Genomic DNA, 26,776 nt, shown 5'->3' with positions numbered 1-26,776 from the left:
GCACCCATCAACAAGCTTAATCCAACTATCCACCTTTGTTCCCAAGATAACCAAGAGTCCCTTAAGGCCTTGTGTAGGCTAAAAAAAGACAAAATCAACAACAAGAATAAAGAAGTTACAACACCCATGGTCCCACACTAAATAGCTACAAGAAGATGCAAAACGCGGCGGATGATAAAGATGACAGTCTTCAAATATCACATTAAGACAAACACTCCATCTTGTTCAATTGTTCTAATACTTGGTTCTTTACTACTCCAAGAATGCTTCTTTGTACGTAAGACAAAGATCATTCTCTCCAACAGATGGGCAAATGTGTGTGTGTGTGGGGGAGAGAGAGAGAGAGAGAGAGAGAGAGAGAGAGAGAGAGAGAGAGAGAGGTTGCATTTAGGATGCATTGGAAATAATAAAAAATATTTTTACAAAAAAGGCGTTAGAAATGTTTTCTTCCAATAAAAAATGTTCCACTTTTTGAGAGTCTTTTAAAAAAATGTGACGATGGATTACATATTTCTATTGTTTAAAGATTAATTTGCAACTCCATTTAACAGTCGAGTAACTACAATTAGAGATCTCAAATTACATTATTGAGTGGTCACTAGTGTGCATTATTGACATATTTGACTTGGTACAATGTGAGTACTAGCTCAATTGCTTTGAAGCTTTAATTTAAGGCTCACATCTCATTTATGTTCTTGCTTGTATCAATACTAAAACTCCAATTTCTAATGCGTTATGACACTTTTAAGAAGCTGAAAGTGGTATTTAAGTGAAGTGTGGTCTATGTGAACATAAGTAGACACTAAGTTCGGTTGAATTTTGTTGTCACCTCTCTGACCAATCCTGGCGGAGTTGCTAGAACCCCACTACCTCCCAAGGGCTTATTATAGGGAGTGAAAGTTGTTTCATGGTTGTGCCCGACCTATGTGAGGTAGTTTCACCTTTTCTCATTTTTGGTTTGTCCCTACCATTGTTTTGCCCAGCCTGTACTGCTAGACATGTCATATAGTGTGCCTCTTGGTGGTCCCATTTCCCAAATTTCCGGTACTTCGTTTCCACCTACAAGCTATTTTTAGGGTTTTTATCAGTTCTTCGCTGTTTCCCCCCCCTATTTATGAGTCATGGGGTTTCATAGTGGACGTAGAGAAAATTTGGCCTTCCCCCTATATATTGCCCAAAGGGGGGAGGGGGGGGGGGGGGGGGGAGGGCACTCCTAGTCATTGTATCTTATCATCAGCCAATGTTGCTAGCATTTTTGGGTCTCTCTCTCTCTCTCTCTCTCTCTCTCTCTCTCTCTAGCGTTTGTCCCTCCCTAGCGTTTTTGCCAGATCACCCTCCCTCTCTGCTATTGCTTTGCATTTTTTCACGTTCTTCTCTTAATATGCCCTCTCCTACCCTAGGCGATTCTCTAACTCCGTGTACCCAGCATATCTAGGAATCTCCATAACGTGGTTGCTCTCGAAGGTTCTGCATTTGGAGGTTGTTGATGTCCACCATCGGATCTCCGAGATTGTGCACCTATTACCGTTGTTCATATCCATCCATCTTCTGCTGCCAATTCACACACTGTATCAAAGCTTGGGTGTTGAAATCCAACCTTGGAGATTTTTTGCGGCATGTTTGGTGCTTTTCAGGAGTTTTTGAAGAGGAAATAGCTTACTGTTTTTTTTCTATCCTTGAGCATGTTACCCCGATGAAGCTGTCGCTTCGCATGTGCACTTGATCAACCTGGATGGAGCCAAAGATGCTTCCATGAAGTCTCGTACCAATAAGATGCAATCACTACGGCAGGAGATTCTTTGGATGGGGAAAAGCATTGCTTCAGAGGACATGGCCATTTATTTGATGCACTAGTTGCCGTCGTCTAACTTGGGTTTCTATTCTTTGACCAACCCTAGCAGTGCTGCTAGTGCCCCTATATCTCCTAGGCTAATCTTAGGGAGTGAGGGTTGTTTAAAGTTTTATGGCTGTGCCCGGCTTAAGTGAGGTAGTTTTCTTATTTTCTGCACGTTTTTGCATTGTTTTGGCCACCATGTACTGCTCGCAGTGTCATATAGTGTGCCTCTTGGTGGTCCTAGGTCCGGGGTATTTTTCCAAGATTTCCTATCCCATTGGTTTCCACCCATGGGCAGTTTTTTGGGTTTTGATCAGTTTGTCCCAATTATTCCCCCCATTTATGGGTAATGGGTTTTTAGTGGAGGTAGGGCAATCTGGCCTTCCCCCTTTATGTGTGTTTTCTTTTTCTTTTTCTTCTTTTCCTTTTTCTTTTTTTCTTGTGTGTGTGTGTGTGTGTGTGTGTGTGTGTGTGTGTTGCGGGGGGGGGATTGCCCACCCTTGTCATTGAATCAATTCGTTGGTCAATATTGCCAATGTTTTTGGCGCTCTTTGTGTGTGTGTGTGTGTGTGTGTGTGTGTGTGTGTGTCACAAACGGGAGCGCATAACAATATAAAATACATTCGGATAAATAGAATTTATCACTTAATACCGAAGCCAGAGTATATAGAGAGAAATGGATAAAGGGAGAGAGATAGAGAGTGAGAAGATCGACACAGTATTGGGGACCAAAAGATGGGTTGGTCCCCCCCCGTAATAGTATCTTTATTACTGAGGAGAAGTCTATACAAGCACTTGAACCGAACGTATTACCACGTTCATTCTAGAATAAGACTTGATGGTTCCTGGAAGCCTCAGCTTCCGATTCCTAGGGCAAAACCCTATTCCAAGGAACTTCCGTTCCTTATTCCAATTCCTTGAGAATCAAGGTTCTCGCATCTGGATCTCACCTTCCACACTCAGGGCATGGCATCCCTGCAACTCTTTTCCGACTCTGTTCCCAGAGACCTCTTCCTGCAAAATAACTGCTTTCCCGGACATGAAGTCCTTCCCTTGGGAATTTCAACTTCCGGATCACATCTTGCGAGTCTACCACTCTCAGATCCGTGGATCTACTTCCCAAACTCGGGTACGAAACCCTTGGGCTGATCTGGCTCTAGTTCCTCAGAGCGCTTTTGTCCTGCAGAGGCTCGTGCCTTCGTCTGCTCCTACTCCCTCACGAAGAGGAAGTACACCTACAATCAAATACTCAGAGATCTTAACATGAAAATCGTTACCTTCACAATCTCGACGCTCGAAATGCAGCTCAGTTCTCGAAACGCAATTCCCCGAAAGAGATCTCTACATAGAAAATCCTCTCTTTCAATCCTACACACGAAAGAGGTGTGTTCTCGGGTTCCTTATCGTAAATCAGCCCCGTTTAAAACATTTATGGGCTGAAAACAGAGAAAAACATTTATGGGCTGAAAACAGAGAAAAACAGCAACTTGTCGCGATGGACACACGCTCCGTAGGCACTTCTTAGCGAGGGAACTCGCGCACTAGGTCTTGGCGACATCAGGTACACTTGGGACAGTCATGGGCATCACCGGCAAACGTCTTCTTTGCGGGTGGACTCTGCAGCAACATCTCCTTCTTGCAAAAACTGATCCTCCTCTCTGAGTGAGGGCATGTGATGCTTTTATAGCTCCTGGCCACGGGCGCAAATAGCTGCTCGCTCGCATAGAGATCGGGGCCGGTTTTTTTTTCCCCCCCCTTCTTTGCGCTGTTCTGCCAGAAAAAGAGAGAGAGAAAACACTGGCTGATCTGTCGCCTTATTTATCAGATGGCTGCCCACTTGATAAGTGGGCGGCCAGCGTATTTTTAAAATAGTAAAAATCTGCCCAAAAACTCTTATAAGTTAAAAACAATGCTTTCACAGCACTTCCCAGGCGTCCCTGGATGCAATCACATGCACAGTTGCAATGCAGACATAGACTTCCTCGACTTCCTCGCGGGAAAGCATCTGCTTTCCCGAAAAGCAATCCCGCTTTCTCAAAAAGCATCTGTTTTTTCTCAAAGTTTCCTCTGAACCCATCTTCATTCAAGTGCTTGCTTTTCCTTGTGCACAATTCTAACACAGTTAAGAATTTCCTCTCGACTATGGATATCCCTTTTCCGATGCACCCGTCACCCACCTTCTGACGCATAAGGAATACCCATCACCTAGTCACTTCCTACCGAACTTACGATACAATCTCCTTCGCGATCCTCTATGTCACCCATCCTATGACGCATCAGAAATGTCCGTTCCCAGATGGTCGGATACTTCGCCGGAAGCTCCCTGTCACCCATCCGATGTGACACATCAGAAGTACCCATTCCTAGTGGCCTTACAAATATTCCCGTTCTCAGTGCTCCCGTCATTACTTTGAACGATGTACTAGGAATACTCTGTACTCGGATGTCTCAAGTGAGGAAAACCCTCTCACTTAAAATTCCAATAATTCATTTAGAATTATTTTTCCTTGGTGTAACCAAGCGAGAAAACCCTCTCACTTATAAATCCAATAATTCATTTAGAATTATTTTTCTGTCAGATAAAGCCAATTTAGCAACATCCCTCTCACTTATAAACAATTGTCCTCAACTGTAGAGGTCCAATTGAACTGCCCAGGAGAGACCGGAAAAATTCCAAATCTTGCTCAATGGTGAGTTGAGCTAGTCCTTTCTCAAAAGAGGACTTAAAAATTAAATTAAACAAAAATTCAATAATTCAATACTTACCTTACCGGTTCATGTCGTTTCTCTAGTACCTCGAGGATATCCTTCACCATTCATCAAACTAACCAGCCACATAAGAACTCATCATTCACGTCTTTCCGAGAATCTGTTAACTTGATTCCGTCTTCTCAATCCCGAGAAGAATAATCCTCCTAGAAATCAATCTAGGTATTTGTCCTTGCGCATAATCCTGCGTTGTTAGTCCAGAGGGTATTAAACCTCTTGTGTCCTCCCGCATAGGGGATGTCGAAAGCATTAAGCTCATGCGAATCTTCCTGTGGCAGACAAAGTGTGCCATCTTACCAAAGTAGGTTCTTATTCCGGACCTTTGCTTTGGGCAGGCCAATTGTTCTGATCCGAAGATCCCTTGTGCATTGTCGCACGTCTTTCCGCGTTTTTTCCTCCAGCGGGTTATTACCACCGCAATGTTTTCTTTACGCTTGCGTTGATTTCTTACAAAAATCATCAAGAATTTTTCACTTAGCAAGGATCTAGGACTTCAGGGCGAACCCGCTGCAAATCTCAATGATGTTCTCCCATATGTGGTTAAGGTAATTCTTACCATTTTAAAATGGTTGGCGAATTATATTCTTACGAACATAATAGTTCGAATTTATTCCAGCAGCGTGTAAATGCTACTTGACTTGCTCATGGAGAAACATATACCGCAACCAAAGGTCGCTACTGTAATGGTAAAAGCACATAGCGTACTCAATGATCAACGACCATCAGAAAACCTCTTTTCCGTAGAGAAACTCAAATTCCTTCTACCGAACACATCTCAAATAGAGATTCTCGTATCGGAATATCCTTGAGCGCAAAAAGGCGCTCAAGAGAGTATAATAAACTCTCGTCCAGTTTCTGAAAAGGAAGTTGGTGCATCTCATTCCGTTCAGTGGAAAAAAAATTCGACTGGTAGATGACCCACCTTGGCATAGGTCTGCATCTTCGTGTGTTATCCATGTACCCAAAAGTATACATAATTCTTAAGCTGTGTTAGAGATCAGTGAACCTGGGAAATTACCTTCCCTTCGTAAGATCTTTAGAGCGAAGACACTCAACTTGACGATCCCTTGGCTCGATCTTAGAGAAAAACCCGCTCATCAAATAAACTAGGATTTCAATCCTTGGATCCTCGAGCACAGGCCATAGCCATCTCTTGCTCCTTCCCTCATAAAGAGAGTGTTCATTCACTTGTGCAAGAAGCACTAACATATCTTCCCTTACCGGGTAAGGAGTGTAGGCTCATAGGGTACTCCAGCTTGATAAAAGCTTTTCTTTTCTTGAAAACTCGGAATGGTTCCTTCATAATGTCCTACCCGCAATAGCAAGTAATGTGTTGGAGAACTACCGTATACTAGATCAATAGTTGACCTTCCGAATGGTTTAGCAAACCAGTTCATCTAATAGAACAATGTTCCGACTTGTTTCTACTCTCATAAATACTCGAGAATGATTGTCTTGGTTAGACACATGCATATCTCGTGCATAAAAGCAATACGCAGTTTATGAGTTCCTCAAAGATTTAACTTTGATCAAATATGTATAGATATAGATATGTATATGTATAATATATATCTATACATATACATATATATATATCGGAGTAGGTTTCAACCCTTAAACTTGAAACATGCGTGACCAACCCTGAAAAAAGGTGCGAGACTAAGATGACACCACGCGAGCTCGCTAATGCTGCTCCACCTGCGCACGCCTAGCTTTCCCCTCCGCGATTTCCGGAATTTAGGGTTTTTGGCAAAAATTAGGGTTTGCAGGAATTTTAGGGTTTCTGGCAGAAATTAGGGTTTTTGCTGTCCGCCACGTCATCACTTTGTGACAGGCAGCATCTCCTAAAATTTAGGGAACTGCTATTTTGGGACTTGAAAATGTGTTGACGTCATTACCTCCGGAATGACAAGGGGAACATTTTCTTACTCTGCCGTGAAGTCAACTGGGCAACCGGTTAGGATATTTTTAGGCGGCAACCCCGAAATGGAAAAATGCTTGTAAATGTGCCAAGTGGCACATTCTGGTGCACTTGCCTCATGCAACAAGAAGTGGCGCTGAATTTAGAGGAGAGCCTCATTTTCAGTTTTGTCACAGGTTAAGAGCTATGGAGTGCTTGCTTTCTCTCTTATGCACAGTGCGGTGCCAGGAGTGATGCCCTGCACGCTACGCACTGCCTTCTCTCCCCCCTTTTGGCAGTATGTTATGCCCCTCTAGTGGGCTCTTCATTTGACCAATGTACAGTTGTGTGGGTTCATGCGCGATTGCCGAGGCAAGAGCCTCTTGCACAGGTACTGGATTAGCTAGCGGCTAATCCCCCCGCAGGTACAGGTGAATTCGGAGAGGTTTCACGCCAGAAATCTCGTCCGATTCAAAGGGCAAGTAGCCCTACAGGTGCGGGAGCTCGAGGACTTGCTACGGATGCGACCGGCACGCGAAACGGAGCCCAAAGCAGTAAATTACAGCCTGCGGTGTATTTTTGCAGGTTTAGGGTTTTGGCCCTAAACGGACCCTAATACCCCCAGGAGGTTCGGGGACGCAAGGGGACCGCTATACAGGTGATCTGGTGCATTTTCAGGGCTGAAAACAGAGAATTCAGCGTGCTGCAGATTCTCGCCAGGTTTTGCAAAGTGCCCGTATGCGTCGGGAAAGTCATTTAATGCGTGGGAATACTGACCGTGAAGGGTTCTAGTACAGTTATGCTGCCAAAATCGGGCTGGAACAGAGGAAATTCAGCCGAGTTTGTGCGGGGCAGCTTGTAGGGAACCTCAGCGTTTATTCCCTCTTTTGAACAATAAAGAAATACCGAAAGGGGCGCCTAAGTTAGGGGCCAATCTGGTGTTCGTCTACTCATACAGGTGCAATCTAGCAGCCTATATCCCTCTCCCCTTTGTTGTGTCTTGAAAGTACAAGTAAAATAGACGACTAATAATGGGTGAAAGCTAAATCAAGGTTTGAAGTAAAGTCTACCGCCCTTTTTGGATTGAACAGGCCGGTTTCATGGTTCCATCGATGGGACTAAATCACTTTTTCCCATAGAAGTGAGCCTTGGTCAGTTTTGGGCTTGAAGACACAGGGGATCATAGACCAGACACAGGGAATTACAATTATGGCTAACAGACCAGATGATGTGACTGAAGAGGTTTCCTCTTCACAGGGTCAACAGACACATGAAGTGGGTGAGTCCTCAAGACCACCACAGACAGATGACGATATATTCAGGACCCAGTTGGCTACTGCTGTGGCTATGTTCACACAAGTGATGCAGAATCCGAGGTTTTTAGCCTTTTTGCAACCTCCTGTTCCGTCTCAGCAAGTTGGGTCACTGGATCATATTCAAAAGCCTGTTAAGGCTCGAGCACAGGTGATTCATACCGCACAGTCAATGGAAACACCTGTACACTTGACGGAGAACATGCAGTCTCCACAACCTATGCCTAAGGTGCAAGAACAGGTGGCTGAGATGCCAGTCTTTCAAGCTGTACCAGTTCAGCCCGCCACCTTTCAGCAGCCTATAGCTGGTTCTAATGGGCAGGGAAGCAACCTACAGGCTATGCAACAGGTCTTCCCACCACCTTCAGTACACCTTGGCTATTTTGGAGGTGGATCCGTATTCCAGAGCATGGCTGGTCATGCACCTAGAAATCAGTTTTACACGCCAGGAACAGTGTTTGGGGGTGCTCAAACGATGATGCCTAACCCCATGTACAGTGTCATGGGTATGCAACCAGGGTTTCAGAGCACTCAGGGCCAATTTGGGATGCCACAGGCAAATTTTGGTATGGCTGGAATTACAAATCAGCAGCCAAATATGGCATTTCCAAGTCAAGTTAATAGCGGCCAAGGAACACAAATGAACCCTAATAGTGTTCCCATGTTTCAGTCACTTCCATATGACAATTTAACACCACTGGAGAGGCCAACTCCGTACAAAGAAGGTGGCAAAGGTGTGTCTTTCACGACCTTTACAGGGTTTGATGACAGGAAGAAGGCTCTTTCATTCCTCCAGCAGTTTGACAAGGCCTATGCAGGGGGGAACTTTACAGAGGCTTCAAAGGTCCGCAAGGCAGCCACTTTCTTGACAGGGAATGCGGGACAATGGTGGACAACTTTATTGCTTCAAGGGCAAGCTCCGTCCACATGGATTTACTTCAAGCAGATTTTTGCAGCAGCATGGTTATCTGATGACTTTGAAGCAGATGTCATGACAGAATGGCACCAGCTTAATGCTGCCACTTGCAGAAATCTGGATGATTACAATAGGAAGTTTTGGAAAGCTCTACTTCCAGTAACTTCCTATAGGTTTGTGCCATTGATAGAACAGATTGAAAAATACTGTTGTGGCCTACCCAAAGGATTGAGAAAATACTGCACGAAGACAAAAGTCACTACTTTGACACAGCTCATCGAGGTAGCAAACACTGGCAATGGTTTGCTCAAGGGAGAAGATTGTGAATTTAACACTGGCGTCAAGGCAGGATCAGGCAACAAAAATTCAGCCAAGAAGCACGTTCCCAATGAGGCTCCTAGAGTGACTCAGGAGTCAGCCAACGCAGGAAAAGACAAAGCTACGGCTGAATCAGAAAAAAGACCAGCCAAGAAATGGAAAAGACGTTTTCCTCGCAAGTCAGAAGAGCAAAAGAAGGTCCTGAGGACAGAGAACAAATGCTTTATATGTGAGCAGCCTGGCCACATTGCTTACAATTGTCCTACAAAGAAAAGGCCAGTTGATTTTGATGACAAGGAAAACAAGAAAGGAAAGAAGCCCATGGCTGGTCTAGTGCCAGATATGGTGGGCGACAAGCCAAATTCAGATGCAAGTGAGCTTTGCAGAGCATGGGGAAAGGTCAGGGATCAAACAGTGCTTATCTGCTTTGATCCAGGTGCCAAAGCCAACTTTATTTCCCCAGAATTGGCTTCAAAGTTGGGAATCAGACCTGAAGAGATGGGGTATACAACAGAGGCAGGTTTGGCATGTCCTGGCCATACAGAGGCTGTGACACCCATCATTGGAAAGTTGCGTCTACATATCCAGTCCTATGTAGATGCTGAAGAATTTTACATCATGCCACTGGACGGATGTGATGTGTTGTTAGGTATTCCTTGGTTGTTTTGTGTACAGGGAATCATGGATGCCTACAACAAAAAGATCACTGTACAACGCAGGGGAAAGACTCATATTCTGGATGTAAAGCTTAAAGGGGAGTCTATTCCTACTGTATCAGCTTCTGCTATTACTTCTGTAATGAAAAAGCATCTTTCTGCGTACTTGGTTTTTGCACGTGAAGTGTCAGATTGTGATGAATCAAATTTATCTGTGCTAGATAAAGAAAGGTCAATGTTTTTACAACAGTACAGTGACTGTTTTTCCGATTCATTACCGTCTCAATTACCGCCAGAGAGACCCGAGGACCATGCGATAGATTTGGTGCCAGGCAGTAGCCCACTAAATAAGCCTTCGTACAGGGTTAGTGCGGCTCAGCAGAAAGAGATAATGGGCCAAGTACAGGAGCTGTTAGAAAAGGGGCTGATTCAGCCCAGTTCATCTCCATTCTGTTCTCCAGTGTTGTTGGTGCAGAAAAAGGATGGCTCATGGCGTATGTGCATCGACTACCGTGCACTGAACAAGAATACCATCAAGAATAGGTTTCCTATACCTAGAATTGATGATATTATGGACAAATTAGAAGGAGCAGCTATGTTTAGCAGGATAGATCTAAAGAGTGGGTACCATCAGATCCGCATTAGATCAGAGGATGTGCGCAAGACTGCTTTTAGAACGACGTTTGGCCTTTACGAATTTTTAGTGATGCCCTTTGGTCTCACAAATGCTCCTGCTACGTTCAATAGGATGATGGACAGAATTTTCCGTCCACACCAGCAGTTTGTTGGTACATTCTTTGATGACATGATAGTCTACTCAAAGAATGAAAAGGAGCATAGGCATCACTTGGCCATTGTGTTCAAAGAGCTACGCAGTCATAGGTTGCTCATCAATGCAAAGAAAAGTGAGTTTTTTCTGGAAGAGATTCACTTTCTGGGACACATTGTCTCAAAGGATGGTGTCAGAATGGATCCTGCAAAAGTTGAAGCGATCAAGTCATGGCCAAATTTGAAGACGGTGCATGATGTCCGAAGCTTTTTGGGACTATGCTCCTATTACAGAAGGTTTATCCGAAATTTCGCTGAGATTGCTTCACCTTTACATGCTCTTCAAAAGAAGGCAGTCACCTTTAGATGGACACAGAAAGAGATTTCAGCTTTTAATCTCTTAAAGGAAAAGATGACTTCAGATCCAGTCATTGTGTTGCCAGATCTTAGGAAGTCATTTGTGGTCCAGTGTGACGCCTGCGGTAGTAGCATTGGTGCAGTGCTAATGCAAGATGGCAGGGTAGTAGCCTATGAGAGCAGAATTTTGCAAGGGCCAGAGATGACCATGCAGGTCTATGAGAAAGAGTTACTCGCTGTGATTCATGCGCTCTTAAGTTGGAAACACTACCTGCTAGGTGCAGATTTCGTTGTCCAGACGGATCATCAGACCTTGCGATACTTCTTGACACAAACAAAGTTATCTGAGAAGCATATGCGATGGGCAAATATCTTGTCCATGTTCCATTTTCAGATTGTGCATGTGGAAGGCAAGAAGAACGTTGTGGCTGATGCCTTGTCAAGGAAGCCACAAATTTCAGCTGTGTCGATTCCTTATCATCATGAACTTGATGATATGAGAGAACAGTATGCAAATGATGAAGATTTTGCAAGGGTCTTCGAGCAACTAATGGATGGACAACGTCATGAACACTATCTTCTTAAAGACGGGTTCATCATGATGCATGGCAGATTGTGTGTCACAAAGCCATTGCGACGCAAAGTTATGGAAGAGAGTGATGTCCCACCGTATGCAGGGCATCGTGGTATCGATGCTACAGTTAAAGCGGTTGAGACATTCTTCTATTGGCCTACATTGAGAAGGGATGTGGATGCCTTTGTGCGAGAATGCCTAATATGCCAAAAGGTCAAGTTTGACAGGCAAAAGGCACCAGGGTTATTGCAACCACTACCTATTCCAGATAAACCATGGGAAAGTATTGCTATGGATTTTATCTTTGATCTTCCGAGAACGCAGACAGGAAACGATGGTATTTGGACCATTATTTGCAGATTCAGCAAACAGGCTCATTTTATTCTTGTCAGGAAGAAGATAAAGCCAGATCAGATGGCACGCTTGTTTATGAGCAATATTTTCAAGTATCATGGCATGCCACAGTCGATTGTTAGCGACCGTGATCCACGCATGACAAGTTTGTTCTGGAGAGAATTGTTTGAGAATATGGGCACCACGCTCAAATTCTCTTCGTCATTTCATCCTCAAACAGATGGGCAGTCAGAAGAGGCAAATTCTACTGTCCTAGATCTGCTGAAGTGCTATGTGTCAGAGCATAAAGGAAAGTGGGAGCAGTATTTGCCATTGGAGGAGTATGCATACAATAATACAATGCATTCATCAACTGGCAAGGCACCCTTTGAGATAGTTGAAGGTGGCAAGAAAGTTCCTCCTATACTGCATACAAAGGACAAGATATTTGAAGCAGATAAGTATGTTCAGGACATGGATGAAATGTACAAGAAGGTCAAAGTGGCCTTAGAAAGGACTCAGGCAAAGCAAAAGAAAGCAGTTGATCGTCACCGTCGTGAAGTGGTATATTCACTTGGTGATTGGGTGCTTTTACGCTTTGAAAAGGCAAGGTTAAAGAAGATGAAGGGCAAGGAAAGACTGTTTCCAAAGCTCAGCATGCGTTACTATGGGCCTTTTCAAGTGTGCGACATAATCAGTGATGTTGCATATAGGCTGAAATTGCCTGACAGTTGGAAGATTCACAATGCATTTCATGTGAGTCTTCTCAGACCCTATGTGGGTGATGTGCCAGAAGATATGCCAGCTGAAGATCAGCCGGAAGTCGAGGAACTTGACGAGATCTTGGTCCCTGAACAGATTTTGACACACAAAGAAAGGAAAGTGAAAGGCAAGGTTGCTAGGCGTTACTTGGTAAAGCTCAGAAACTATCCACCAATGGATGCTAAGTGGATGGAAGAAGGTGAACTTGCAAAGTCACCAACTATGTTATCACTTTACCTTGAAGCCTTCGATTTGCAACCTACCTTGACCCCTTGAGTTTCAAAGCTAAATGGATTGTCAGTGTGACAATGGCTTCTGAAACAAATGATGTACATGGTATTTAAAGTGAGCTCAAATGAAATACCTGTTACATGAATGTTAGAGCTGTACAGATTGTCAGTTTGGCAATTGCTCTTATGGAGTGTCCAAAAGTTTGGTTAGTGCTATAGAAGTGAGTATTTCTTGTCAATTTGTCAAGGATACAGTAATTGCTTCTATTAAAGAGTACATGTGTAACTGCATTCTTAAACTGTCGGTTTGGGTATGCTCGAAAGTGTTACGGGATCCAACGTGTACTATAGGACAGTGGCAAAATGTGCAGCTACCATTTTGTCATTGGAAAGTTAGTGACTCAAAGCAATGGCACAGTGCGAAGCTACCACTATGTCATTGGGACAGGGTTCACACGCAGGCAATACATGAGTCAACAAGGTGTTGAATACACCAGGGTTGACAATGAGCATGTATGTGTCGTACATGTGTCGACAGGTGTTGAATACATCAATGTTGACTAGGAGCTTGTACGACATAGATGCAAACGAGGACGTTTGAGATTTCAAGAGGGGGGTATGTCACCAGAGTGTGACTACTATCTATCCTTTTTGTTGATTTCTTTCTTATTATCTATTTACTTTCACTTTTTGGAAACACCCCTCGGGAAATCTAACTGCCCTGCATTGCATAGCTAGTGTGGAACTGTCCAGAGGGAGTCCAGGCCTGAGGGCAAAAGAGCACTAAGGTTGGACAAGGACTATGGTTAGCCAAGTGGGGTCGTTGACTAGCCAAAGTGGAATCCTTTGCTACAGAGGCTACATTTTAGTTCTGGATGTGGCCGCAGTGTACAAAGAGGGTCGGATGACCTAGAAAGATACAATGGCAGCATCTCCTAAAATTTAGGGAACTGCTATTTTGGGACTTGAAAATGTGTTGACGTCATTACCTCCGGAATGACAAGGGGAACATTTTCTTACTCTGCCGTGAAGTCAACTGGGCAACCGGTTAGGATATTTTTAGGCGGCAACCCCGAAATGGAAAAATGCTTGTAAATGTGCCAAGTGGCACATTCTGGTGCACTTGCCTCATGCAACAAGAAGTGGCGCTGAATTTAGGAGTGGGAGAGCCTCATTTTCAGTTTTGTCACAGGTTAAGAGCTATGGAGTGCTTGCTTTCCCTCTTATGCACAGTGCGGTGCCAGGAGTGATGCCCTGCACGCTACGCACTGCCCTCTCTCTCCCCTTTGGCAGTATGTTATGCCCCTCTAGTGGGCTCTTCATTTGACCAATGTACAGTTGTGTGGGTTCATGCACGATTGCCGAGGCAAGAGCCTCTTGCACAGGTACTGGATTAGCTAGCGGCTAATCCCCCCGCAGGTACAGGTGAATTCGGAGAGGTTTCACGCCAGAAATCTCGTCCGATTCAAAGGGCAAGTAGCCCTACAAGTGCGGGAGCTCGAGGACTTGCTACAGATGCGACCGGCACGCGAAACGGAGCCCAAAGCAGTAAATTTCAGCCTGCTGTGTATTTTTGCAGGTTTAGGGTTTTGGCCCTAAACGGACCCTAATACCCCCAGGAGGTTCGGGGACGCAAGGGGACCGCTGTACAGGTGATCTGACGCATTTTCAGGGCTGAAAACAGAGAATTCAGCGTGCTGCAGATTCTCGCCAGGTTTTGCAAAGTGCCCGTATGCATCGGGAAAGTCATTTAATGCGTGGGAATACTGGCCGTGAAGGGTTCTAGTACAGTTATGCTGCCGAAATCGGGCTGGAACAGAGGAAATTCAGCCGAGTTTGTGCGGGGCAGCTTGTAGGGAACCTCAACGTTTATTCCCTCTTTTGAACAATAAAGAAATATTGAAAGGGCGCCTAAGTTAGGGGCCAATCTGGTGTTCGTCTACTCATACAGGTGCAATCTAGCAACCTGTATCCCTCTCCCCTTTGTTGTGTCTAGAAAGTACAGGTAAAATAGACGACTAATAATGGGTGAAAGCTAAATCAAGGTTTGAAGTAAAGTCTACCGCCCTTTTTGGATTGAACAGGCCGGTTTCACCAGAGGCTAGAGATGCCACTTCATCTTGAGGAGCTACACACAGCTCTTAGGGCCCTCCCTCGTGGTAGCTGTCCAGGTGAGGATGGACTGACTCCAGCTTTTTCTTGGAGTACTGGGACCTGCTTGGCCCAGATCTTTGTAGTGCCTTTCAGTACATTTTGCACACAGGAGTGATGCCGGATAGCATGAGTGAGGGCCCGATTTACCTCATTCCAAAGGAGGGTGGCTCCTTGGATGAGATTCGACAGTGGCGCCCCATCACCATCCTCAATTCAGCCTACAAAATTCTTGCCAAGGCTCTGAGTTTGAGGATTTAGCCACTCTTGGAGAGCCTTATACATGGGACTCAAACAGGTTTTGTCAAGGAACGCAGTATCCTTGACAACATCTTCACTTACTGGGAGGCTTCTGCCCTGGCACGGCTCCGTGGGGAGGACCTTGTGATTCTTCTTCTCGATTTTGAGAAGGCGTACGACAGAGTTGACTGGGACTTTCTAGAGGGCACTCTACGCAGGATGGGCTTCTCAGATGCTTGGATCAGAGGGGTGTCAGCTTTGTACAGACAAGCTCACAGTCAGGTGCTTTTGGCGGGAGGTAGAGGTGAGCGCTTCATGCTCACACGCTCGGTCAGACAGGGTTGTCCTCTTGCCCCCTTTCTCTTTCTGTTCTATGCAGAGGCGATGAGCAGATTTTTGGTGTCAGAGCAGGTTGGTCTGAGGGGCTTAGCACTCCCTATTCGGGGAGATGAGCTACTGGACACTGAGTTTGCCGATGACTCAGTCTTGTACTTAGAGGGCCAGGAGGCCAATCTACACAGATGTGAGCAGGCTTTGGAGACCTTCTGTTGTGCATCGGGCGCACTGATCAACTGGAGAAAGACAGTGGCTTTCTCGGTTGGCAGTGCTCCTGTGCCAGATTGGATGCCAGGAGAGGATTTCAAGTGGATTCCCCCAGGGACAGCAGTTCAGTACTTGGGTTGTCAGGTTGGTTTGGACTTGTCCCCCGAGTAGCAGATTGCTCCTCTTCTTCTGTCCATCAGGAGAAAGCTGTTACATTGGAGCTCAGCATGACTTTCGCTGGCTCGTAGAGTAGTAGTTGCCAACCAGGTGTTGTTGGCGACTATGTTGTACATCACTTCTTGCTGGATCTTCTCGAGTTCTTGTATCAGCCAGGTAGAGAGGCTGATCAGGAACTTCCTTTGGTCAGGTCGTGACACTCAAATTGCCCGAGCCAAGGTGGCTTGGTCGGTCATCACACTTCCTTGTTCTCGGGGAGGGCTTGGGATCATTGATCCAGCACAGCAGAGCAGAGCCCTTCTTGGGAAGTTCGTAGTCAGAGGACTTCTTCCAGGAGAGGAGCCCTGGAAGGAGTTCTTGCTGCAGAGGCTTCGTGCCAGGGTGCCTCAGTCAGAAGGCCCTTGGCAACCTTCGACCAGATGGATCTTTACAGAGTTGCGCCGAGTTGGTTTGAGCAGGAGACTGGAGGACCGCTTCGCTGTGAGTTTACTTCGATCGTGGGAGCTCTTACGGCGTGGCCTAGAGCAGAGACAGCCGACGTGTCACCAGGAGGTGTATTTTTCCTGTTGCCTTCCGTAAATAAGTATTAGATATATTTATTTTATTTTTACTTGTTTGTCCCGGAACCCTTGAAAAGGTGCAAGTGGACATTGCATGGCCAGTGTGAAACGGCTGCAGCCAAATGGGTTTCTCACATCGGGGATCTAGGTCGGTCACACGGGGACTGCCCCGGCCAGTTAGCACTGAATTCTGATGAGTATGGAAGCTCGTGTGCGCCAAATTGGAATTTGGGCCACTCGTCAAGTCACTACAACTTTATAAGTTGAAAGGGGCCAGTAAATTAACCCACATTGTAGATGGTGGTCAAATGGTAGTCTTCAATGATGGTCAGGAGACCGATAGGGACACCATGGAAGCATCTCCTAAAATTTAGGGAACTGCTATTTTTGACCAGAAAATGTATTCGCGTCATTAGCTCTGGAATGACAAGGGGAACATTTTATTGCTATGCTGCCAAGTCAACTAACGCACCAGTTGAGATATTTTTAGCAGGGAAAGCCCAAACTCGGAAACTGGGCGACGTGTCAGCCTGTGAGCGATTTTGCCACTCTGGGAGGCAAAAACGAGCTGCATATCAACAAAGGGGACGCCATTTTCAGCCTCAGGTGGATTGTAGCAAGTACAGAAGCTATGGAATGCTTACCTTGCCCTCTATGCACAGTATGGTGACGGGAGTGATGCCCCGCACGCTACATACTGCTCTCTTTCTCCCCTACGTACAGTATGTTATGCCCCACTAGTGGGCTTCTCATTTGACCTGTGTACAGTTCTCGGGGTTTATGCGCGTTTGCCAAGGCAAGAGCCTTCTGAACAGGAACCGGATTAGCTAATTGCTAATCCCCCACTGGTACACACAGTTCCATCACGAAAGATTGCGAGTTTGGAGAGTTTTCTCGCGTGAAAACTCCTCCAATTCACAGGGGAACTGTCCCATTGCGTGCGGGAGCCCTTGGGACACGCGTAGGCGTGTTCGCTCCGCTAAAAACGATCCGAAACAGGGAATTACAGCCTGCTATGTTTTTCTGCACGTTTAGAGTTTCGCACCTAAACTGCAAGGGAACATCGGGGGAGCCTCGTGAGAGCCTTGGGATGCGTGTACAGGCTTTTGGGCTCCCGGCAGTGAAAAACAAAGAATTACAGCCCGCTGAATTTCTGTGACAGCTCACCAGAAAGCTTCCAGATATCGAGGGAATCCGTCCTAGACAGGTGTTTTTGACCTACAGGGGTTTTTGCGCCGTTATGCTGTCGAAATCCGGTCGAAAATCTGCGTTTTCAGCCCTCGCCAGGTTTGGACAGCTTTTTGAAAGCTTGTGCTAAGTGGTCGGATCGTCTACCTTAATTTGAATAAAGAAATACCGAAAGGGGCGCCAGTCTTTGGGGCCTACAGGGTGTCGGTCTCGTGTGCGCAGTGACATTCTAGTCGCTGGACGCAACTGTGTTCTCTTCCCTTCTCAGTGCTCTGTGTAAAGTTAACAGGTAATTGAAATAGTACCGCCCTCTACGTTGTACGGGCCGGTTATATGGTTCCATCGACGGGATAGTCACTTTTTCTTCAAAAAGTGCAGCGTGGATTGTTGTGGGTGAAAGCAACACAGAGCTTGTCGATATGGCAGAGAAGAGAGACCAAGTACCTGAAGAGGGATCTTCCTCACATGGCACAGAGAAAATTCCTTCAACTCTTCAAGAAGAGGACAGGTTGTTTAGAACTCAACTGCGTTGTTGCATGGACACGTTTCAGCAGTTGGCTAACAACCCAAGGATACAGGAATTCTTACAGGCTCCGACACAGGGTTTTCAGTCTCCTACACAGGGCATGACTGAGCCGTTGCAGGAAAAGGAGATTTCCAATGCGCAGAGGACTCATGATGCTCGAGGGAAAGCCCATGTGGTTGAGCAACTAGCGGTGTCCAATGATCTAAAGCAACTTGCTTTAGCTGGACAGGAACCGTTTGTGAATAGTCAAGGGAGCAATGAACAGGCTATGCGTCAAAACCTTCCATTACCTAATACTTATCCTGGTTATTTTGGAGGTGGTTCGGTGTTTCAAGCTATGGCTGGACCTTCCACAAGTTATATGCCAGGGAATGTGTTCGGGACAATGCAAACAGGAATGGGTAACCCTATGTACTCGGATATGGGTGTCCAACCAGGTTTTCAGGGTGCCTATGGCCAGTTTCGAGTGCCTGGAACACAATTTGGTATGGCTGGTTTTTCGCAGCCATACGTACAAAATGTAGATATGACAGGGAAAACAGTTGATGCGAGTGCTGGAATGAACACTCATGGAGCACCACTACTACAGGCACCTGTTTATGATAATGTGGCTCCTTTGAGTCAGCCTAAGGATTACAAGGAAGGTGGGCAGGGAGTGAAGTTTGAAACTTTCAAAGGAACTGAGGACCAATTGAAGGCTTTGACCTTCATACAGCAGTTCGATGCACCTTATGCTGGAGGAAACTTCACGGAATCTTCAAAGATACGCAAGGCTGACACTTTCTTGAAAGGGAATGCGCTCCAATGGTGGACCACATTGTTGAACCAAGGTCAAGCCCCAACAACGTGGGTCCAATTCAAACAACTTTTTGCGCCTGCATGGTTGACAAACACTTTTGAAGTGGATGTAATGACGGAATGGCACGAGTTGAATGCTAAACAGTGTGCGGATCTCGAAGAGTACAATAAACGGTTTTGGGCCACACTGTTGCCAGTCACCTCTTACAGGTTTGTGCCTTTGTCAGAACAAATTGAGAAGTACTGTTGCGGATTGCCCAAGAAAATCAGGGACTACTGCACAAAGACTACTGTCATGAATATGTTTCAATTGATAGAGGATGCAAGAGTGGCCAACAATCTGTCGAAGGGAGATTCCGATGGATTTAATAGCCACAAGAAAGGGGCCCAGGGCAAACAGTTTTCAGCCAAGGGCAATGTTGCAGCAAAGCCTTCTGAGTCTCCTGCAAAGAAGCCCTCCACTCAAGAAGCTGATACGTCCAAGAAGCAGTCTAAATCTTCTTCGGAACGAGGACAAGGACAAAAAAGGCATTTTTCTGGCAAAACTTTTCAAGAAAGGAAAGCTCTTAGGGAGGCCAAGAAATGCTACATTTGTGAACAGGAAGGACACTTTGCAAATGAGTGCCCACAGAAGAAGTCACAGGATAAGGATGACAAGTCAGACCATAAAGGGAAGAAGCCAAAGTAGAGTGCAGGACTTGTTCCAGATTTGGTTGGAGATCAGCCAAACACAGATGCCACGGAGCTGTGCAGAGCTTGGGGCAAAGTTAGAGACCAGACAGTGCTGGCTTTCTTTGATCCAAGAGCCCGTGCAAATTTCATATCACCAGAATTGGCATCAAAGTTGGGCATTCGTGCAGAGGAGATGGGTATGACAGGCGAAGCAGGTTTGGCATGCCCAGGACATTCAGAGCCTGTTACTCCCATTCTGGGAAAGCTTCGTCTGCACATTCAGAGCTATGTGGATGCGGAAGAATTTCATATTATGCCGCTTGAGGGCTGTGATGTGTTATTGGGTATCCCATGGTGTTACAGGTTGCATGCTATGGTGGATACTTACAACAAAAAGATTACCCTTGTACATAGAGGAAAGACTCATGTCCTTGATGTAAAGCTTAAAGGCAAGTCTGTTCCAGTTGTTTCTGCTTCTGCTATTTCATCTGTAATAAAGAATCATCTTTCTGCGTACTTGATCTTTGCAAAAGAAGTACCTCAAGTTGTATCTAATTTGTCTACCTTAGATAAAGACAGGTCAACTTTTTTGAGTGGTTTCAGTGATTGTTTTTCGGTCTCTTTGCCAGGGGAGTTACCTCCTGAGAGACCTGAGGATCATACTATAGATCTTGTGCCAGGTTCTAGTCCACCGAATAGACCACCATACAGGGTTAGTGCAGCCCAGCAGAAAGAGATTATGGGTCAGGTCAACGAGCTTTTAGAGAAGGGGCTGATTCAGCCCAGTTCATCCCCTTTTTGTTCGCCTGTACTCTTAGTGCAGAAGAAGGATGGTTCATGGCGCATGTGCATTGACTATCGCGCCTTGAATAAGAATACTATCAAGAACAGGTTCCCCATACCGAGGATAGATGACATTCTTGATCGGCTTGAGGGAGCGTCATTGTTTACAAGAATAGACCTAAAGAGCGGGTATCATCAGATACGCAATAGACCAGAAGATGTCCATAAGACTGCGTTCAGGACAACATTTGGTCTCTATGAGTTTCTTGTCATGCCATTTGGTCTCACAAATGCTCCTGCCACATTTAATAGAATGATGGACAGAATTTTTAGACCACATAGAAACTTCGTGGGTACCTTCTTTGATGACATGATTGTCTACTCAAAGTGTGAAGAGGAGCATAGGGATCACTTGACCGCACTTTTCAATGAGCTACGCAAGAATAGGTTACTCATCAATGCGAAGAAAAGTGAGTTCTTTTTGCAAGAAATTCACTTCCTTGGGCACATTGTTTCAAAGGATGGGGTACGCATGGATCCCGCTAAAGTGGAAGCAATTAGGTCATGGCCAGACTTGAAGTCCGTACATGACATTCGAAGCTTTCTAGGCTTATGTTCCTATTACAGGAGGTTCATCCGAAATTTTGCTGAGATTGCTTCTCCACTCCATGCACTGCAAGGAAAAGGAGTTACTTTCAAGTGGACAGCCAAGGAAATTTTAGAGTTCAAACACTCGAAAGAGAAGCTGACTTCAGATCCGGTAATTATTTTGCCAGATCTTTCTAAACCTTTTGTGGTTCAATGTGATGCGTGTGGCCATAGTCTTGGTGTAGTTTTAATGCAGAATGGCCTTTCAGAAAAGATCAGCGATGTAGCTTACAGGTTAAAGCTACCAGAAGGCTGGAAAATACATAATGCTTTTCATGTCAGCCTTTCAGAAAAGATCAGCGATGTAGCTTACAGGTTAAAGCTACCAGAAGGCTGGAAAATACATAATGCTTTTCATGTCAACCTTCTAAGGCCCTTTGTTGGTGATGTGCCAGAGAATATGCTTGATGAGGAACAACCCGAAGTGGAAGAATTGGATGAAATCCTTGTTCCTGAACAGATATTGGCACATAAAGAAAGAAAGGGTAGAGGAAAAGTTGCAAGACGCTATTTGGTGAAGTTCAAAAACTATCCATCGTTAGATTCCAAATGGATGGAAGAGTCTGAATTGCTTGATTCACCTCAGCTATTGCAATTGTATCTTCAAGCCTTTCAAATGGAACCCACAGTGACTTGATGCAACCTTTTTGGAGCAAGGCAAGAGCATGGTTCATGATGCTCAAGAGAGTAGTTAAGCAATTGTATCTACTCTTTCCATACAAAATTTAGCTAGAGAAGTTTGTGCTCGAGTACACTAGAACACTTCTATGCTTGATATATGTGTCGTAGCCAGGTTGGTGGGATTGTTTAATTGTCCAACGCTACATTTCCGGAAGCATGTATATCTTGGATTCCCATCATAGAATATATGTGATATCAGGAGATATCCGCATGTATTATTGGCATGCAAGCGAGGTCGCTTGCAGTATTTCAAGGGTGGGGTGTGTCACCAGGAGGTGTATTTTTCCTGTTGCCTTCCGTAAATAAGTATTAGATATATTTATTTTATTTTTACTTGTTTGTCCCGGAACCCTTGAAAAGGTGCAAGTGGACATTGCATGGCCAGTGTGAAACGGCTGCAGCCAAATGGGTTTCTCACATCGGGGATCTAGGTCGGTCAGACAGGGACTGCCCCGGCCAATTAGCACTAAATTCTGATGAGTATGGAAGCTCGTGTGCGCCAAATTGGAATTTGGGCCACTCGTCAAGTCACTACAACTTTATAAGTTGAAAGGGGCCAGTAAATTAACCCACATTGTAGATGGTGGTCAAATGGTAGTCTTCAATGATGGTCAGGAGACCGATAGGGACACCATGGAAGCATCTCCTAAAATTTAGGGAACTGCTATTTTTGACCGGAAAATGTGTTCGCGTCATTAGCTCCGGACTAACAAGGGGAACATTTTATTGCTATGCTGCCAAGTCAACTGACGCACCAGTTGAGATATTTTTAGCAGGGAAAGCCCAAACTCGGAAACTGGGCGCATGTCAACGTGTGAGCGATTCTGCCACTCTGGGAGGCAAAAACGAGCTGCATATCAACAAAGGGGGCGCCATTTTCAGCCTTAGGTGGATTGTAGCAGGTACAGAAGCTATGGAATGCTTACCTTGCCCTCTATGCACAGTATGGTGACGGGAGTGATGTCCCACACGCTATATACTGCCCTCTTTCTCCCCTACGTATAGTATGTTATGCCCCACTAGTGGGCTTCTCATTTGACCTATGTACAGTTCTGGGGGTTTATGCGCGTTTGCCAAGGCAAGAGCCTTTTGAACAGGAACCGGATTAGCTAATTGCTAATCCCCCACTGGTACGCACAGTTCCATCACGAAAGATTGCGAGTTTGGAGAGTTTTCTCGCGTGAAAACTCGTCCAATTCACAGGGGAACTGTCCCATTGCGAGCGGGAGCCCTTGGGACACGCGTAGGCGTGTTCGCTCCGCTAAAAACGATCCGAAACAAGGAATTACAGCCTGCTGTGTTTTTCTGCAGGTTTAGGGTTTCGCACCTAAACTGCAAGGGAACATCCGGGGAGCCTCGTGAGAGCCTTGGGATGCGTGTACAGGCTTTTGGGCTCCCGGCAGTGAAAAACAGAGAATTACAGCCCGCTGAATTTCTGTGACAGCTCACCAGAAAGCTTCCAGATATCGAGGGAATCCGTCCTAGACAGGTGTTTTTGACCTACAGGGGTTTTTGCGCCGTTATGCTGTCGAAATCTGGTCGAAAACCTGCGTTTTCAGCCCTCGCCAGGTTTGGACAGCTTTGTGAAAGCTTGTGCTAAGTGGTCGGATCGTCTACCTTAATTTGAATAAAGAAATACCGAAAGGGGCGCAAGTCTTTGGGGCCTACAGGGTGTCGGTCTCGTGTGCGCAGTGACATTCTAGTCGCTGGACGCAACTGTGTTCTCTTCCCTTCTCAGTGCTCTGTGTAAAGTTAACAGGTAATTGAAATAGTACCGCCCTCTACGTTGTACGGGCCGGTTATCGACGTGCACGGAGGAGCGCCTACGATAGCCCCTCGTCTGAAACCCCATGGTTAGCACTCAGAGAAGCCACTTGGTTTGTAGTCGGCCTCATGTTTCTTGGGGTCCCATGGCAGCAGGTCCAGAGCGCTCTCTAGGTGACTGGCTAGAGTTCACAGGTTTGTCAGAGGAGGTGTAGGGTTTCCAGCTACACGGCATGAAAGGGGTGCAGAGCATGTGTCAGGACATCTCAGAGTTAGTTCCAGCTGAGTGGCTCACGCCTCTCGAGCCAGTAGCACCCCGGTGGATGGGAGCCTTCACACGACTGGAGGTTCTCATTTCAGTCAGGGCCTGCTCAGAGTCTGTCTCAGCCCTGTTCTTCGAGCTTCAGGGTGGGGGACGACTACAACGAGTTGCAGTAGAGGCCCCGCAGGTAGCAGAGTGCTGTTTTTAGAGGATCCGAGTAGTGGGCATCTGTGGGCGGACCTGCGTCAGAGACCCTGACCCAACAGTTCTTGAGACAGGACACTGGAGGCTATGGGCTTGGGAGTGTTGTCCGTTGGCACGAGTACAGTGGGATCCTGGTGAGTGGCTATGGAGGGACCGCTTCTCTTCTGTAGACCACCCTGGAGTCCTGTTCTTTCAGTACGCTGTTCGACTGGGACGCCATATACTAGCAGCATAGAGAGAGGCCCTCCCCGCTGCAGCACGTCATTGGCAAGAGGAGGGTCTCACAGTCGAGTTCTTGGCAAACTTTTGGGAGAGGTTGTGGGACTCCAGACAACTGAGGCGAGTCACCTTGTTTCAGTGGCTGGTCACACATAGAGCCACAGCAGTAGGGAGCTGGCTAGTGCATAGTGGTCTCTCGGCCACATGTGCAGCTTGTGACCATTTGGTGGAGAGTCAGCGTCACTATCTTTGGGACTGTCCCTCAGCCCAGCAGGTGTGGCTACGAGTAGGTGTGGCTACGAGTTCTTTGGCTGATGCCTGCTCTCTCCACGGCTCGACAGTACGCTTGGGGGGCAGCGGCTTGGTCCACCCTCACGGGCCCGACACTTCAGTTTGAGCTATCTTCCACCAGCAGGATGATAGTGATGCAGGGGGGGCGACCTACACTCCAGCCTGCTACAGAGCTTACTCCACAAGAGTGGTGCAGTGAGAGAGAGGAGTGTTGGGAGCTCATCAATGGCCTGACACTTTGGTTCATCTGGCGGGCCCGCTGTTTCCGCATCTTTGAGGCTCGCCCTGTGCCACCAGCAGAGACTCTTCGTGACTTTTGGCTAGAGCTAATCCATACTCTCAGAGGACAGCTTGAGGGACTACAGGGCAGCTCCGATCGCATGCGGGAGCGCCGCGAGGCTTTCCTTCGACTCTGGCACCCTGGGCCTTTTTACACCATAGTCCAGGGGGTGCTCAGATGGCACTACTGTCCACCTGTGTGGCTCTTCCCTCCTCCGATCTCTTGATTTAGCCTCATTGTATATATGTTGTTTTTTCATTGGGAGAGTCTCCCCATCATGCTTGTTGTAGCCCTCTCTTGCAGAGGTGGTTGTAGCCCTATGGGCAGTTTTCATTAACTAATAGAAGGATCTTTTTCTCGGGAAAAAAAAAACATGCGTGACCATAAATTTATTTGGAAAAACACGACCGTTATACATGGTAAGCACTCATAGCACCACAGAAATATAAAACTTTTCACATCTTACTTTAGTCTCGAAATTACTATGAATTTCAATCATCATTAATGTCCACATCAACCTCATTAGCATTTGCCTGCCAACTTAGGCCAAGTATAATCTCATTTTCCATTCAAGTATGAAAACAATTTCCATACCGCTATAGTTCAACAAACCATATGAGTATGGTTGCAACTACATGAGAGAGTGTGCGTGTTACATCCTAGACATCACGATCAGCGCCTAAGCATTTTGCTTGAGGTGAGGCACTAGGCCAGACTAGCTAAAGGCTCTCACGCTTGAGGGTGAGCCAGGTCAGCTCTAAGGCTGGGAGGTGGATCGGATGTCTATTCCTTATTTTGTTCTATGTGCGTGTTTGGCTTGTGTCATGTCATTTGTGCTGCATGGACCCTTGGGAAGCACTAACACATGTTTCCTTGTTTCTTGTGAGGATAGACTACTTAGCAAGAATCAAAAATATTCATGTGCATTCACTCTCCCTTATAAATGAGCGCGTTTAAATCACACACATCAGAATACAGATCAGCCTCTACATCACCCTCACACTGCATCGGTTCAAAAAACATTCTAGAAGATGTTGGTCACTAAGCGATGCGTTCCATGAGGCAACCATTTTCATTCATTGCCCTGGAGAACATAACCCAGTACTCCCAAAACCCACTGCCTCGTGTACTTTCCCTTTTAGTCCGACTTGATCACAAAGGAGGCTTTCATAATGCTCACACAGGTCAATATATATGAAAAGATGCTATTTGTTCAAATCATTACATTCCAGGAGACAGAGGAGCTTCTCTTGGCACGTTGAGCAGAAGACATATCACCACACTTGGACACATAAGCCCGGGAAGTGTGTGATCGGTCTCTTGCAGCTCGGACGACACTTGTGTGTGTGTGTGTGTGTGTGTGTGTGTGTGTGTGTGTGTGTGTGTGTGTGTGTGTGAGTGAGAGAGAGAGAGAGAGAGAGAGAACCTGCAAGCTCTCCGCTCTAGCGCGCGCCGTAGCAGCTGCTTGCTGTGTAACCTGAACACAACGCCACAGTAATGGAACGCCGTTTGTGAGATTGTTGGCACTGTCGAAGGCATTCCAATGCCGCCGACATACTCTCGGCAAGTATGTTTTGGGAATTTTCCAATGATTTGGTTTCTCTTTTTTTTGTTCGTAAAATTACCAAAATACCCCTCTAATTTGTGGAAATTCCCAAAATACCCCTCAATTTTAAAAAAACAAAAATTACCGAAATACCCTCTAATTTGTGGAAATACCCAAACTACCCCTCAAATTTCAAAATTACCGAAATACCCTTGCATCTATTTTGGTTGGATTGTTCAAGATTTTATAATCTATATTCCTTTTTTACAATTTAGATCCGTTTTTGAGTGCTAGCATGTAATTTGTCACAAATTACCTTGCAAAAAGGGCAATTATGTTTAAAATAATGAAAAAATTCATCTCCAAAGCCTACGTAACATATCCAAATTCTAGTTTTAGCATCTTGTATTGATAGACAATCAATCCTCTCATGAAAAGCTACAAACTTTTTCGTCTTTCAAGAAATTTAATCTCACGACCAAGGGTACTTTGGGAATTTGGAAAATTGAAGGG

At 45.7% G+C, this 26,776-nt stretch overlaps 1 protein-coding gene across 1 annotated transcript in view; it reads right to left on the bottom strand.

Moving 5' to 3' along the window:
* LOC147432039 (uncharacterized) overlaps positions 1-26,289 on the bottom strand; it is a 93,026-nt gene extending 66,737 nt beyond the window's left edge. The window contains exon 1 of the mRNA XM_086491846.1: positions 26,144-26,289. The gene's annotated coding sequence lies outside the window, so the exon portion shown is untranslated. The remainder of the gene's footprint in view (positions 1-26,143) is intronic.
* Between the last annotated feature and the right edge of the window lie 487 nt (positions 26,290-26,776).

This window comes from Adiantum capillus-veneris, chromosome 20 (assembly GCF_014529385.1).
Source record: "Adiantum capillus-veneris isolate H3 chromosome 20, ASM1452938v2, whole genome shotgun sequence".
Classification (NCBI taxonomy): Eukaryota; Viridiplantae; Streptophyta; class Polypodiopsida; order Polypodiales; family Pteridaceae; genus Adiantum; species Adiantum capillus-veneris.
This window is presented reverse-complemented; position numbering and strand designations above follow the sequence as displayed.